Source organism: Nomascus leucogenys, chromosome 11 (assembly GCF_006542625.1).
Source record: "Nomascus leucogenys isolate Asia chromosome 11, Asia_NLE_v1, whole genome shotgun sequence".
NCBI classification, from domain to species: Eukaryota; Metazoa; Chordata; class Mammalia; order Primates; family Hylobatidae; genus Nomascus; species Nomascus leucogenys.
In genome coordinates, this window is record NC_044391.1 from 10,803,135 (window position 1) to 10,820,792 (window position 17,658).

General features: G+C 37.5%; 1 protein-coding gene across 4 annotated transcripts in view; it reads right to left on the bottom strand.

Moving 5' to 3' along the window:
• Positions 1 to 17,658, bottom strand: part of KIF16B (kinesin family member 16B) — a 299,853-nt gene that overhangs the window by 178,480 nt on the left and 103,715 nt on the right. The gene's annotated exons all lie outside the window — the stretch shown is intronic.

Sequence of the window (17,658 nt, forward strand, 5' to 3'; positions counted from 1 at the left end):
ACCAAAGAGACTTGAATGTGCCACTCTTTGAACACAGATAAATAGTAAAATGATGTGAGCAGGTTAGTTTACTATTTTTCACCCAAGACTGCCACAATTTGTTTTAAGTGACAGGCGATGTGAGTGTATGAAGAGAGTGCTGCGCATCTTCTGTCATACCTGCGCGTTCACAGACAGGTTTGGGTCAGTCAAAATCTCAATATCAGTGTTTCTTCCACATTATATGGAAAAATAAGCTTGTCAGCACAGACTCTGCAAGCTGCCTTCCAAGCTCATATAGAATGTACGTCTGGAAAATACAAATGAGAAAGACTGAAATAGAGCAAGTCGTTTAGTGTCGCATGTGGCTAATGTCTTTGGGGAAAACATTTCTATAATTGTAACTTCCTTATTTGGCCTTCTGATGGGAGACATTTATAGCAGCAAATGTACGATGCTGCTAGACTTGGGAGACATAAAAACACATTTCATAGAATAATGAGAGACAGAAAAAAAAAATGGAGCTCCTCTAGCCGCTTGGAAAGTTTATGAGGCATACAGAGCTACACTTATCTTAGTATTTAAATTTTCACTAATGGTGATTCCTGATAAATCATAAATGTCCCAAAACAGCACTCCTAAGTAGTTTGAAGACTTCTTTCTTTGGATCACTATGCCATTTGCATTAAGTTGAAATAATTACTGCCATGTAAAAAATAAAAATAAAAAAAAAAACCAACAACAACAACAAAATTACTCTGCAGAAGAATGTAGTCAAGTTCATTTAAGCTCTTCCTTGTAGACCTGGAAAACAGAAGTCAGGAGAGAAAGCAACACTAAAGCAACATTAAACCAACTTCGTATTCATGTCACCCTATCCAATGCTGTTGAAGATAACATACCCAATACACGCTAAAGATTCCTGGTATTTGTAGAAAGGACTAGGGACCAAACTTTTTTTTTTTATTCAGACCTTGCTTTTACTTACTTTAATATTCAGTATTTTAAAGCTAAGCTCAGGTTTACCTATTTTAAAAGGAATATGTGGAATCTATCCAGACTCTAGAAAAGGTATGGGCATTGCTCACACTTGACTCTTCCTTCTTGTCCTAAAAAGCATGAAAAGCAGCTAGAAGAATAACTAGAACCTCTAATCATGTTTACTCAAATAACATAAGTGAAGGGACACCCACACCATCAGAACTGATGGCATGGGAGGGGGGCACCCGGTAAGAATGGGTGGGTCTGTAAGTAGCAGACCCAGAAACCACCAGCAAATATTCACCAACAGGAGGAGAGGGGCTCAGGCTCAGTAGGAACTGCTCTGAGCGGATCTGAGAATGAACGGGGTGGAGCAGGGAGCAGTGAGAAAAGCGGACAGACACGTCATGGAAAGTGAACAAAGAGTCCAGAGAAACTGCAAATTCGGCAGCAAAAGAAGCTACAGGATACTGAGAAACTGAGAAGGCTGCCCTAAGTCTTCCACCCTCACAGGACCCTCATGCTAACAGAAAATTCAGAAAAATACACATAATTTGAATATGAGCAAAAAAGTAAGTAAAACTGCCATAACCCCTATAAGAAAAAAAAGACTGTTTCTCAGAAGCAGAAGAAAATGTACCAAAAAATATATCCACAAAGCTAGAAAGCTGCAGTGAAACATCCTAAAACTTCAAAGACATGACCAGAAACAGGGATGCAGAAGAAAATGCATAGAACTCAGGAGGCCGGGAGCAGTGGCTCACGCCTGTAATCCCATCACTTTAGGACGCAGAGGCGGGCGGATCACGAGGTCAGGAGATCGAGACCATCCTGGCTAACACGGTGAAACCCTGTCTCTACTAAAAATACAAACAATTAGCTGGGCGTGGTGGTGGGCGCCTGTAGTCCCAGCTACTCGGGAGGCTGAGGCAGGAGACTGGCGTGAACCTGGGAGGCGGAGCTTGCAGTGAGCAGAGATCACGCCACTGCACTCCAGCCTGGGCAACAGAGAGAGACTCCGTCTCAAAAAAAAAAAAAAAAAAAAAAAAAAAAAAGAAAATGCATAGAACTCAGGAAGGATGAAAAAGGAAGAAAAAAAAAGAAGTGAAGAATTTCAAAACAGAAAGTAAAGATCAATCTGTAAATACACATGTGTGGCAACCAGATAGCCATTTAGAAAAAGATAAAACTGATGCCATACTTTACATATTTCACATGGGATTAACTCTAAATAGACCAAGTTCCAATATAAAATATAAAAATAGCCTGGGCAACATAGTGAGACCTTATCTTTACCAAAAAAAAAAAAAAAAAAATTAACCAGGTTTAGTGGCATGCACCTGTAGCCCCAGCTACTTGGGAGGCTAAGGTGGGAGGATAACTTGAGCCCAGGAGCTCAAGGCTGCAGTGAGCTATGATCACACCACTGCACTCCAGCCTGAGCAGCAGTGAGATCCTGTCTCAATCAATCAGTCAATAAAATAAAATATAAAACTATATAAAATGAATGAAAAAATTAATTGTACTCCTTTATAATCACAAAGTAGAGAAAAAATTTCTAATTATAATTCAAACTCCAGAAGCCATAAAATACTATAAATTTCACTATAAAAACTAATGTGCCCATACTATATGTTTTAATAAATATACATACACATACATCTATAAATACAAACTTCTACATGATTCACATACACACACATACAAACACCAAAGAAAATAAAATGGATAGACAAATAAAACACTGGGAAAAAATATTTACAATATATATTACTGACAAAAGGTCACTATATGAAGAGCCATGAAAATTATGGGAAAGTGCAATGATCAAAAACACAAATGGAAAAATGGGAGATTTATAGGAACATATTTCACAGAAAAGGAAATGTAATTAATTGGCCCTTAAATAAAAAGCTGTCTTATTTTCATTCATTAATATTCCAGAAGAGGGATACAAATCAAAACCACCATGATCTATTTCTGATCTATCAGACCAGCAAAATTTTTAGTTTGACAACACCGTTGAAAGGCTGTGGAAAAGCAAAATGGTACAACTCTTATGAAATGGAATTTGGCAATATCTTTCCAAACTAAGATTACGTTATCCTTGATTTGGCAATCTCACATCCAGAATTCTAGCCTGTGAACTTGCAGGAAGAAGCACAAATGACGTGCACACACACATGCACACACGTATTATTCTCATCCCTTACGACACTGTTTATACTTCAAATAATTGAAAACAAAAATGCCTAACAACAGAGAAACCTTGGGGTGATCTACAGTGTATCCACATAATAATGTACCGTGCACTTGTGAAAAAAAGGAAAATCTCTAAGAAGATTGGGGACATACTGCTACGTGAATCAAATCATTATGTAGAACAATGTATAGTTTCTTATTTTTTTGTAGCAAGTGTGGAGGATTAAAATATATATTCATATTTGCTTACCAAAAGCATATTCATATTATTCATATTTTCCATAAGAGAAAACAAATATCAGTAATAATTAAAATGGCTCCTACTATAGCATACCAGTTTTAAATTTTAGGATTTAAAATTTTACATTATATATATTTATATATTAAGCTTTATATATAAATAAAAATGTATATATGTATATATGTGAAGGTACGTATATAATATATATTACATTTATGAAATTCCACAGTCTAAGTCAATATGGAAAGGTATATACAGATAAATCTTACTTTTATTGTTGTCTCCGTAGATAACCACGGTAGTCTTAATTACATTTATTACTTATTTGATTTATTTGAAAGCTGTTTTGAAACAGCATTAGTAACATTATAACTAATAATAAAATTACTTAATAAAGTTTAAAATATCTTTGTAGATCTTTGTACTCAAATGCTGTTATTAAGGAAGATTTGTCATAAGAGTCCTTTCAAATCAAGTAAGTAAACAGAATAAACTCTTTTGTTAATGGATTTAGGAATCAAGGCTTTTGGCGTAAGGGAAAACACATATAATTATGAAATCAAATAAATACAAACACTGTATTTATGAAATAAATAGCTTAGAAGCAATAGCACCCCAGCAGCAATGAGCACCCTCATTCTCAGAAGGAGGAATCAGACTCTCTCAAGAAATAGCTGGTCTCAACTCTCAGAGACAAAAGGCTCAATATGTGCATGGGACATCTTATTCTGGCAGAAAGCAAGAAAGCTTTCAGAGATTTACAAGGTTGTATAGGGACACGGGTTGAAAACAGCCCCTCAACAAAGTTGTGAGTTTGTGTATCTAAAAAGTAGAATGTCTGTCGTTAACTGAAACACACTGAATCTAGGAAATTCATGATTCTACAACAATAATCAAAAGAGAAAAAACCAAAGACGAGGGAAATAAATCATTTGTCTTCATTTGAAATGACTATAAAACCAACTTGTTTTTTAAAATATAACAAAAACAAGAGAGACAGGGTCTTGCTATGTTGCTCAGGCTGGTCTTAAACTTCTGGGCTCAAGTGATCCTCTTGCCTCAGCCTCCCAAAGTGCTAGGATGACAGGCATGAGCCACCGCACCTGGCCAAATCCTCCACTTACCTTAAAAAAAAAATTGTAAAAAGAAAAAAAATTAAACATTTATCCTGCCCTTTCAGAGGACTGATATGGACCCTGGTAATCAGGTGAAGGTTGACCTTTCAAACAAATGCTGGCAAATAAAGGAGGAAGGGATGATAAACTTAGAATATCCTTATCCTGCAACTTCCCATGAAATCACTGACTCAGGCAAGAATTATCAACTGTTGTCAAGAACAATAAATAGTTCATGGGAACTAAAGTGACAATGTATACTCTTTATTACTTCCATTCTAGTGTCCAACATGATTTTGCATATAATAAAGACAAAAACCAGAAAAATTTAGAATAGGGAGAGAAAGAAAGAGACAAAAGGACAGTAGGTTACATTAAAGAGTGAGAACAGGCTACAAACTGCCTGCCAGGAAATCCTACATACGTATTTGTTTGGGGTGGAACAAACCACTGACCCTAAATGTACCAGCCAATGCAGAGAGAATGTGCCTGGCTACCTGACTCAAGGTCTATTTAGTTTAAAACAAACCCTTTCCAGCCCTTTCCTCGATACAGTAATCAAAGACACTCAAAGATCCTGAGAGAACCATCCTTCACAGGTTCTCACAGAGCCACACCAACCTGTCCTTGACAACACCTCAGATTATATATGGCAACTTGCTTTCTAGGGCATTTCTTACAATGTCCTTCAATATGGTATTTTTCCAAAAGTTAGTTCAATAAAAGGAATTCTACTGGAGCCAATACAATACAATACAATACAATACAATACAATACAATACAATACAGACATATAATTCTGATGGTCTGGCCTAATCTGGGAAAAGATTTCTGAGTATCCTGAATCCAAATCACCATATTTTACTCACATAAACACTTGGCAGATTCACATTTCCTAAGGGAGACTCAATTTGGAATACATAGTTTTCAAATACTTAAATTCTGAAATTCAACATGACATTAATGTCTTTGCAATAGATTGCTTTTTTCTTTGAAAGAAAAATACCACCAGAAAAGGCCCTCCATATCCTTGCTAAAAACAGTCCCGCTGTTTTTCTTATTCCAATTAAGGTACACACACACACACGTGCACACAAACCCTTTATTCCAAAACATACATACCTTGTGTGCTCTCTTAACCAACAAGATCCTTGATGGAAGGTGGGACCCTCTGAGCCCCAAAGAGGGAAACAAATAGGCACTAAAAGAGATCGCTAACATCATAAAGGCTAAAATATAAGTAATTTACCCAAATTACATAAGTGGTAAATAGTGTACCCAGATTGGACCTTAAGTAACCTGACCTCAGAGACCATGACATTACAACACTACGCTCTACTACTCAGTGGTACGCCCCCACTCTCCCTCCCCTGAACCACGGATTCTGTGCCTGTGTTTTTGCCACATCTGGCTTGGAGAAGAACATGAAAATGGAAACTGAACTCGCTTCCATGTTTAGTGACCTATGAATGCTGCACAGCAGTCAAGGTTCATCCAGTGTGGTAGGACCTCCCCACACAGCTTATAGGCTTCAGGGCATAGAACTGACTATTTCTACAGCCTCAGGATGGAAACAGATCTATGATGCCTGAAGATCCCAATCACATATCAAATCAAGACAAAAACATTAATGATGATAACCTTTCCCTCCTCCTTTTCTCCAGTGGCTGTTACTTACAAGCTAGCACCGGTAAGACAAAATGAGTTCTGGGTTAGAATCTCAGCAACTGTTCTTACTCTTGCTTTATTTTGAAAAACAACACTTCATTTTGGTACATGATCTGGGAGACCTTTGATCAAAGTTTACTTTAGAGACAGGTAATGCAAGTGTTTCATTTTTTTTTTTAAGAACAACAACAACAAAAAAATAGCAAACTGTGTCAGTAACCTATTATTTCCAAATAAGATCTGTGTGATCCACTGCCAAATGACAAATTATACATATTCTGAAAAGGACAAAAAAACATGTAAAGTTGCAAAACTTCTATTAGCAATATCTCTCCCCGAAAACCATACTCATTGCTGTTTAATAATGAAAGTTCAATGCTTGACTTTGCTCAAATAAAATTTAAACTTATGATTTGATGTCAACTCAGCCTTTCGTTTCTGCCCCAGGAGGTATTACAAGGTGGGGACCAGGGGTGTGAGGCGGGTCCTGAATACATCCAGCTGTTTCAGGCCTTCACCTGCCTTACCCATGAAAAGCCTGGTAGTGGCTTGTAAGCCATCATCAACAGCTGAGTACGTAATATGCTGCCTAGCCTCGTCTGGTGTGGAGAATGAACAGGATACTAAATAATCCGTTGAAAGGCCTTTGCCTCATGGAATCTTACAGTTTCCAGCTCAGTGTGTTTATAAAAAATCATAGTAAGGCCTGCCCTAGATAAGGAACTCCCCCTTGACATCCACAAGGACTTGAAACAGGGCAAAAAAATCAAGCACAGCTTCACAATTTAGCCACGCCGGCACACTGGTCCAAGATCACAGAAAGATGGAGGCAAAATCCATTTTTCCTTTTGAGAAGAAAAAAAATCTAACAAAACTACAACCTGCATTACATAAGTAAAGCATGAGTGAGAGGAAAATTCAGAATCCATGTTTTAGGAGATGACGAGAGAGAGAGAGAATTTTCGTTTGGCCTCATGAAGCCCTTTTACTTTAATCAATCAAGAAACCCATTAAAGATTCTGCCACAACCCAGATCAAAACGGTATAGTTTTGCTGTGCGCCACTTTACTGCCAACATGCAGCTGCTGTAAGAGCAACCCACAAAGGCACTGATGGCTGCTGAAGATGCATATCAATTAAAGAAAATGACAGATGCCACATAAACAACTGCCCAAATGAGCAAGTTCCAGCAATGAAATGAAAATAATACAAAATTAATATGCTTGCTCTATATAAAGAGAAAATGTTAAATTAGAAATAATTTCACCTTCTCACAATTCTCACTTTTCCTCTTAATTACTTGCTTTTGTCACCTAGGAAATTGCTCAGCCCAAGGGTGGGCGTGAAAATAAAAGCAAGTATTAAGAAATGAAATTCCATTATAAAAGTCAAAACAGGAAGCTGCTACTGAAATTCATGTTCTGACAGCATTTCTGATATCAATTTTTGATTAATGATCTCATGTGTATGGGTAGTATAAGCTGCATTTTTTTCCGGAAAACTCTGTCTTTATGAATAAGTGTGGTTCAATATTCCAAAAATGGTATGCAATTCTTTGAAACATGAGGCTTAACAAAATGCCAATTTCTAGTCAACCTAGGACTACTATCATATGAAAAGCAAAGGGAAGAAGGGAGGGAGAGAGTGGGAACAGAGGGAAAGAGAGAGGAAGGGAGGGAAAGAGGGAACCCATGTACAGGTATACACACACACACACACACACACACACACGCACACACACCACTCCCCATTAGCCACTCTGCAAGAAAGCCAAAGAAATTAATGAGATGATTACTGGAAAGTGCTTTGGACTCTTTGGAAGAAAGGGACTGTATAAATGGAAGGTATCCGTTTTCTTATTCTAAAAGGCATTTTCATTCACATGAGGATGAAACATAATACAACTAATATCCAGTCTGCTCACTTTTAAAAATGAAAATTAATCAAATCACAAGTCTTTTAGAACTTACATTGAACAAACACCAATTCTCCCTTTCCCAGCTCTAATGCTTATAACTTTTTTAACAAGTGCATGGAGTCACGATTTCTTGCCAAAATAATTTAATTTCAAATTTAATTACAGGTATACTTACATTCTGACTTTTGAGAATTACACTCTCATCATCAAGACAACCATCCAGAAATATTCATTGACTAATACAGAGGCATGAAATGTAGTCCCTGACCTCAAGAAGTTTGCGATTATAGGGAGATAATACATGCATAAAATACAGAAACTATACACTAATACACTTAATCAACACTGTGGCTAGGGATGGCTGCCAGTTGTTCTCCACAAAAGAATTTTCCCAAAAGCCTAGGCCTTCCTTTACAGAGTCCCAAACTGTTTTCTCAAATGTAATTATATTCAAGGGCAATTTTCCAAAAGTAGCAGCACACTTCCCCAGGCTGTGGAGTGCAGCACACTGTCCTCTCTCCCTGGGTCTCTGAGTCATCATTTGGACCTCGGATGACTCAAGTGTAACAGAACTCAGTCCAGGTCTTTGGTGGGGCCTCTGAAGGCCATGTGAAGGCTGCTTTCATCCTCCACCAAGGAGTCATCAAAGTGCTTGGACTTATTTAAATTATTCTGCTTTAAAAATCAGCAGGCTGTCACTAATGTAAGCTATCTTGGGCCTGCTCCTCATAGCTCCTATCTCTTCTAATTGGATTTTTGCTAATCTCCTGTGGGTTAGGAAACTTAAATCGCATCTTAAAAGTTGTTATGCACCAAAGGATCTCATATGAGTGAAAGTCCTTAAAACATTCCAATACTTCCCAGCCTTTCCTTTACTTCTGACCTGTGCTCAAAGGACTTGCTCTGTTTTAGTACTCATCTAGTTTCTAGATAGTTGAAACTGTCAAATACATGTATGTCTCATGTCTCTACTCACAAATACCTAGTTTAAAAGAATAATAGGACACGAAAATAGAGAAAATAAGGAGTATTACTGGGGGTAAAAAGGTAGTATCTTTTTTCAACAACAGAAATTTCAAATTGTTTTCACCAGGAACCCAGACAGACCAAGACTCAAGTGACCAATAGGTACATATTATAGTAACATGCTTTTAAGATAAATAGAAAATGCTGCAAAGAACTATAAATAAAATGTAAATGCAGGTTGGCTTCAAAGTAACAAAAATCAGGTTGGCCTAAAGTTTCTCCTCGGCTTGAGAATTTGGATGAAAAATAGAGCATATCTAAGCTTTAACAAAAACACCATGAGCACCCTGGCTGGGCACAGTGGCTCACGCCTGTAATCCCAGCACTTTGGGAGGCCAAGGCAGGTGGATCACTTGAGGTTAGGAGTTTGAGATCAGTCTGGTGAAACCCTGTCTCTACCAAAAATACAAAAATTAGCCAGGTGTGGTAGCAGGTGCCTGTAATCCCAGCTACTCAAGAGGCTGAGGCAGGAGAATTGCTTAAACCCAGGAGGCGGAGGTTGCAGTGAGCAGAGATCGCACCACTACACTCCAGCCTGGATGACAGCGGGGGACTCTGTCTCCAAAAAAAAAAAAAAAAAAATCAAAAAACAAAATCGCAATGAGCCTTACAGGCAATAAAGCTGTCATTTGAAAACAAAAACCAAGGTCATTTCAGGGATGACACCTCCATTCATCCAATACATAAATCAAAATGAAGATGAAGAATGGAGGAACCAATGGTCAAAGGCACTGATGGGAAGCAACAAAAACCAGAAAAAAAAGTATTATGTTTATTAATACAAATATAGTCTAGACACAAATAAAAACACTGAAAAAAACAGACCATGAAAGAAGGGTGTAATAATAAATCAATAACCTGGGATGAAAATTCCCACACATCAAAAACTCAAGGAAATTCTGAAAACAAATATTCTCCTACATACCTATGGGGACAGTTAAAAAAAAATTAAAAAAACAGTAATTATAAACTTCTAGAGAATCTAAGTAGAAATAAAATGCGTAAGATGCTGCCAAATTCATATTCAAAGGAAAATGTATAGCCTTAAGTAATTTCATTGTTATATAAAAAGCCTAAAATAAACTTTTTAAAATATAAAAAAGAATAAGGAAATAGGATATGCAGAAATTAATATTTTGAAAACAAGAGAAATATAAGATTTGAAGGCACAAACAGGAATAAAAAAAGGCAAAACTTTTGATATATCTAATGTAAGAATGAAAAATATAAATATACAAAATTAGTAGTAAGAAAGACATAGAATATATTTTCACAATAATATATCTTTTCTATATCCTTTGAGTAGTAATATTTCAACCTTGTTTCTTCTTTAACCCAGTTAGAATAAAGAACCCAGAAGCTCATGAAACCAACTGGTTCCACTTTCCCCTGGAAAAATAAATCAACATGTAGGAAAAAAACAAAATGTCAACTCTACTTAAAATAAACAGGCCAATTTTGCCTATCACTATACATGAAAAAAATTAAATACAGATAACAAACAACACTGATCATAATGAAGCCAAATTAAAGGTAATTTATAATTTATACATTAAAAAATAGTATCAGTGATTGAAAACCACCAACAACTCAAGACCACACTGAGGATATACATCCGGATAGAAGAGCTCTTCCTAAAAATCCAGACAGACTTCTTAATGGAATACTGACCGGCAGCCAATATTTTCCAGTAATTCCCAATTTAACACTTGGAAATACCAAATTTTAGTGACCTAGGTTATTAACAAGTAACTGTTAGGTAAAAGAAAGAAAACCCACAAAAATGTGCATTATATGCCCAAAAGAATTGAGAAGAGACATGAATTGTTAATGTTTCTAGTGATTCTCAAGTAACTAACAAAGGCAGTTATTTGAGAATCAGTGGCCAAAAGCGGCAGTCTTCAAAGGGGGAGTTTTCTAAGGGCTAGAACAGAGAATATTAAGCATGGCTAGTTTTAAGGGTATAAATTTCCAGATCTACAGCCGGGCATGGTAGCTCACATCTGTAATCCCAGCACTTTGGAAGGCTGAGGCAGGTGTGTCACATGAGGTCAGGAGTTTGAGACCAGCCTGGCCAACATGGTGAAACCCTGTCTCTACTGAAAATTAGCCAGGCATGGTGGCACACGCCTGTAGTCCCAGCTTCTCAGGAGGCTGAGGCAGAAGAATTGCTTGAACCCAGGGGGTGGAGGTTGCAGTGAGCCAAGATTGCGCCATTGCACTCCAGCCTGGGTAGCAAGAGTGAAACTCCATCTCAAAAAAAAAAAAAGTTCAGATCTTCAACTTCCATATGTACACTTTTCTAAAATGTGTCTACCTGAGAGGGCCCCTGCAATCCTCACCTGGTTCTCTCACAACTCCTTTTTCACCATTCTTCTTCTTTCATTTCACAACAGAAAGACATACCTGCTACCCATGCTAAATTTTCTACAGTACGCTTGATGTGCCAAACAGAGAAAATTCAAATATATTGAAAGTTAAGCCTTCTTAATCAAGACCTATGATAGGACTTCTTGCCTTTCCCTGTCTTATACATATTTCTGTTAAGAATAAATCTAGTGATAGAATCTGGGTGTTTCAGCCTGTGTTGGGATGCTCTAAATTTAGATACATCAGAGTCCCTTGAGAGCAAAGCAAACAGGAGGAACTGATACAGGAACTCAAAAAAAATTATTTAGACAGTTAGCGAGGGTAATAGAGTCCTTGGCAAGGTTTCCCTTTTTATTAAAAAGCAGCCCCAAAATCATTGCTCTTCTAACAAAAAGGAGCCTAAAAGAATCGAGCTGCAAACATAGATAAGCTGGAAGCTTGCATGGGCAAATGCCAGCAGCTGTGCCAATAGCAAAAGGCTACCTGGGGGCCAGGCACATTGGACATGGAGGCTCCATCTTCCATTTTCTTTGTCAACCACATGTTCAGTAAAGGAATAGGCAACATGGTGCTGGCCAGGTAGAGAACCCATCTGCATAATAAAAGATTAGGTTGCAGTGGCCAGTTTCTTCCCACGCTATGCAAATGGCACATCTAGTCCTAACCAGATCTTCGTGCACTATGCAAATGGCACACCTGGTCCAACCAATCTTGTGCTCCCTATGTAAATCAGACACCACCTCCTCAAACTCATCTATAAAACCAACCGCATCTCACTGTGAACCTAGAAGACTTGCTCAGGAGCCCCTCTCTGTCTGCAGGAGAGCTTTTCTCTTTCTTTTGCCTATTAAACCTCCACTCTTAACCTCACTCCTTGTGTGTCCACATCCTTGATTTCCTTGATGTGAGACAACGAACCTCAGGTATTTCCCCGGACAATGATGCTGCTTCAGAACCATAAAACATGTTGAAGGCAGTTTCCTTATTTCAAGTTGGCAAAGTCACAGTAAGGCACTATACCTAGTGCTCCCTCTCAAAGTATCCTAGCATTAGAAAACAGAAATGGCATAAAAATAAATATTAGCATATTTGTTTGAACCAAAAAGTGAAGTCCGATGTTTTTAAACAAAAAGTCTGATTTTTCTAACTGCAAAGGCAATAATTAATTCCAGAGTGCCACAGTTTTCTACACACACGCACACACACACACACACGATAAAAATGCACTTAAAGGCCATAAAACAAAAATGCTTTCCCAACCTTTCCAGAGTATATGGAATTTAACAAGGTGCCCTAAAGTGTAAAAGCAACAAGTATGAGTGATAGTCTTCTGATAGGTCCAGGTAAAGCCTTTTTGGTAAACTTCCCAGAAATTGAGAAAGTAAATGATTCTAATGACTGGGTAACAGGGCCTTTTTAGAAGTCAGGTGGTTTCCAATTCTTCGCTCTCAACAAAATTAAAGGAGGACCAAATCTCAAGTTGCCAGCATACAGAATATTAAAAATACTTTTTTAATGACAGATCACATTAGCTTATTGCATAAAAACATTTCAAAGATTTGAGAACCACTGCTAAAGCAATTATCTTTTCAATCTCCTCAACTCTTCTGCCTGAAAAGGTTTACCAAGGGTAAATCTGTGGCCCCATCAATGCCCTTTGGATAGTCATCCAGAGGTACGTGATTGAAAAGAAGGGAAAGCCCAGTACATTTTGTGAAGTGACATTTCTAATAACATTTTTAACATCCAATAATTAGTTATCAAAATGTACAATACTTATGTTGCTCTGAAAAAATGTGTGCCACTAATAATTATAATGATAACCCACACTGGAGGAGTTTTTAAAAATAATTAGAGCCTCACCATTACAGGAAATATTTAATTACATTTAAATTTATTTGCATGATTTAATTGCAAGGGGATATAATAGAATGATCAAAGAAAAACTTCCAAACACATTAAACAAGCAAAAATTTTATATGACAAATTGGATATAAAAATTCAAGGAGAAAATAGAATGATATAAAATTTCTGACAGTTTAAAAAAAAGACCCTTAATGTATTTTTAACATTGGTGATGGTGGGTATCAAATCTCTAGGGTTTTAGATTCCACCAGATGCATTTTAAAAAGTGACATAAATTTTATTTTAAAATATCAATATTTACAATCCACCAAAAATTCCATCTCATGAAAACAAACATCAAACTTGTGACACAACACAGATGCCAACTTATAAACAGTCAAGGCGGTACTCAGTTTTGCAAAATTCCTATAGCAAACATGAAGTGTGAAGGCCCCTGCCCTCTAGTTCCCAAGCATGGCTGCAGCTTATAACAGGCATAAACTCCAAGTTCCAGATTCAGTCATTTTTCTGGGGTACCCAAGCGCCCATTGTTCTTCTTCAAATGTCTTGAACTCTGAATTTCTTTGTTTACTCTTTCATACTTGTATCCCAACTGCCTAAAAGTGTTGGTTTTCAAACTAAAATGCCATTGGCCAAGGATTAGAGATTAATTCCTTGCTCTCTGAGAACCGGTCCAAGCTGAATATTTATCAGATACAGGAGATCAGATGGGGTGAACTTCGGACCATATATAGAGAAGCCAGGAGTAAGTTTCTACCTACCATGAATTCTTGGAATGACCTTTGATAAACCATTTAACTGTCAGATGCTTCATGCAGGTTCTCATCTATTTAAATATAAATACCAAAAAGATTAGGACTCTTACTCTATTGCAAAGGAGGCCTCCAATGGATTAATATATACCTGAAAAAGCATTTCCAGATCCCAGAAGAGAGGTTTAACATTGGGACAGAAAGGATTTCTAGTAGTCATTTATTCTGGTGTATTCTCTACCTCAAGATAAAAACAAACCAATTCCACAGTGAGTGCTGGGGGCTGCACTGGTATTGAATCATAATAAATGGAAAGTCAAGAGCTTTTTAATAAAAAAGACTCTTTGCTAATGCAGTTTAGGTACATACCCTCTCAAGTCCTTGGAGATGGTCAATATCAGTCCATCATGCAGCCTCTGTCCTCCGACAACGAAGCATGTCACACACCTCTGAAGTACCATGTGCAGCGATTTCGATGGCCCCCTGCGCTATTCCTTATTTCAATTCATTTTAGCATGTTATTTTAAAGCATGTGGCTATATCCACGCACATTCCTACATAAATACACACATATTTGCAAAATCTCTACATGAATTATCTTACATAATTCACCAACTAAACGTAAAAGAAAAAATCACTTGTAGGTCTTCCAACAGGAATCCAAAACACATGTTTACATATATGCTTAACATTCGTTTAATCATTCATTTAGTCACATCACATATTAAGTTCTACATAGCCAAGGCTGAAGAAGGTAGTTCTATCTCTCCTCTCACTTAAAAAAAAAAATTCTAAGTGGAATTCTTAGTGAATAGACAAATCACTCCTTCTTTATTTCTCATGCTTTTAGGAGGCAGAGAGGAGAAGAAATCACTGTGAAATATGGCAGGGCATTCTGTTCTTGCTAACAAGGTTTGCCCTTGGGACAAAAGATTTTACCAGAGCCTATAACCTGCTTGGATTACATCAGAGCCCAACCTACCTGGAGTAAAGAAAATAACCCAACTCCAGCTCCCTGCAGCCATCCTGTCCCACACTCCGGTGATGGCCAGGGCAGTGAGAGGACACTGAGAAGCACTGTGAAGTTCAACTGGGGCACAAGCTCACCAAAAGACTGAGACCTAATCATAGGACTACAGAACACTTCCTGTCCCCCTACGCCTCACCACCACCTCACTAAAGGCCTGTTTACCACAGCTCCTCTTACCCAGTACATCATGACCACCCTTGACCAAACACTTACAAGGCAAACTAAAAAGCAAAACACAGTTTTGAAGAGACTGTAAAACATCAGAACCAGGGTTCCATAATTATGTCAGGAAGGTTGGAATTATCAACCAGGGAAATTTTTTAAACTATGATTAATACACTAAGGGCATTAATGGAAAAAGTAGACAACATGCAAGAACATATGGATCATGTAAGCAGAAAGATGAAAATTCTAAGAAAAGATGAAAAAGAAATGCTAGAAATCAAAAACAGTGTAACAAATGAAAACTGCCTTTGATAGACTCATTAGTAGACTGGACACAATTGTGGGAAGAATCTCTGAGCTTGAGGATACATCAGTAAAAACTTCCAAAACTAAAAAGCAAAGACAACAAAGACTGGGGGAAAAAAAAAGAATATCCAAGAGCTATGGTATAACTACAAAAGGTGTAACATAAACATACAGGGAATACCAGAGGAGAAAAAAAGAGAGAAAGGAACAGAAGCAATATCTGAAGCAATAATGGCTGACAGTTTCCCCCAAATTAACATCAGACATCAATCTACAGAACAAGGAAGTTCAGAGTATGTCACATGCCCCAAAACAAAACATAACAAACAAACAAAAACTATACCTGGGCATATAATATTCAAACTTCAGAAAAATCAAAGGTAAAGAAAAAATTCTTGAAATAAGTCAAAGGGGAAGACACCTTATCTATAAAGAGACAAAGACAAGAATTACATCAACTATTCCTTAGAAACCATGCAATCAAGAAGACCATAGAGTGAAATATTTAAAGTTTTAATAGGAAAAAAAAAAAAAAAACCCTGCCAACCTAAAATCCTGTACCCTGTGGAACTGTCCTTCAGAAAATGAAAATAAAGAGACAACACTGGAGAAGGAATAAGTAAAGATAAAATTTAAGAGTTTATTTTCTTTATTCTTAATTGATCTAATAGTTAACAGCAGATATGCTAGGAAAGGAGAGAAAACAGAATCATATGAAATGCTCAATTAAAACCATAAAAGGCAGAAAAAGTGTGGAAGACGAAAATAGAAACAAAGAAAAAGATAAGTAGAAAACAGTAACAAATATGATAAATATTAATCCAACTATATCAGTAATCACTTTACACATCAATGGTCTAAATAAACCAATGAAAAGACATACATTTTCAGAGTGGATCAAAAAATAAGACCCAATTATCTATTAAAAAAACCCCAGTTTAAATGTAAAAACAAACTATGACTGAAAGTAAAGACATGGAAAAAGAAATACCATGCTACTCTAATCAAAAGAACATAGGAGTAGCTGTACTGATTTCAGACAGAGTAAATGTCAGAGCTCAGAAAGTTGTCACGGATAAAAGGGAAAATTACAGGCCGGGCGCAGTGGCTCACGCCTGTAATCCCAGCACTTTGGGAGGCTGATGCAGATGGATCACCTGATGTCAAGAGTTCGAGACCAGCCTGGCCAACATGGTGAAACTCTGTCTCTATCACAAATACAAAAAAAAAATTAGCCGGGCATGGTGGCGGGCACCTGTAATCCCAGCTACTTGGGAGGCTGAAGTAGGAGAATTGCTAGAACCCTGGGGTAGGAGGTTGCAGTGAGCCGAGATCAAGCCACTGCACTCCAGCCTGGGCGACAGAGCAAGACTCTGTCTCAAAAAAAAAAAAAAAAAAAGGAAAGTTATATAACAATAAAGGGGTCAATACTCCAAAACTACAAACATTAATGTGTATGGCATAACAATAGAGAATAAATATACGTGAGGCAAAAACTGACAGAGCTGAAAGAACAAATAAACGAATCTACTATTAGAGAGTTGAAGATTTCCAACACTCCTCTATGAGAAATGCACACATCCAGTAGGCAGAAAACCAGTAAAGACATACTTAAATTCAACAGTACTGTCAATTAAGGGAATCTGATTAACACCTATAGACTACTTCATCCAACAACAGCAAATTACACATTCTTTTCACTCTCGCATGGAACATTCACCAAGACAGACCATATTCTGGGCCATAAAACATCTTAACAAATGTAAAGGAACATGGTCACAGTGGTTCATACCTATAATCCCAGCACTCTGGGAGGCTGAGGTGTGAGAATCGCCTGAGGCTAGAAACTTGAGATCAGCCTGGGCAACATAGTGAGACCCTATCTCCACAAAAAATAAAAAATTAACTGGGTGTGGTGGTGCACACGTGTAGTACTAGCTGCTTGGGAAGCTGAGGCAGGAGGACTGCTTGAGTCTGGGAGTTGGAGGCTGCAGTAAGCTTATGATTATGCCACTGCACTCCATCCTGGGTGACAGAGG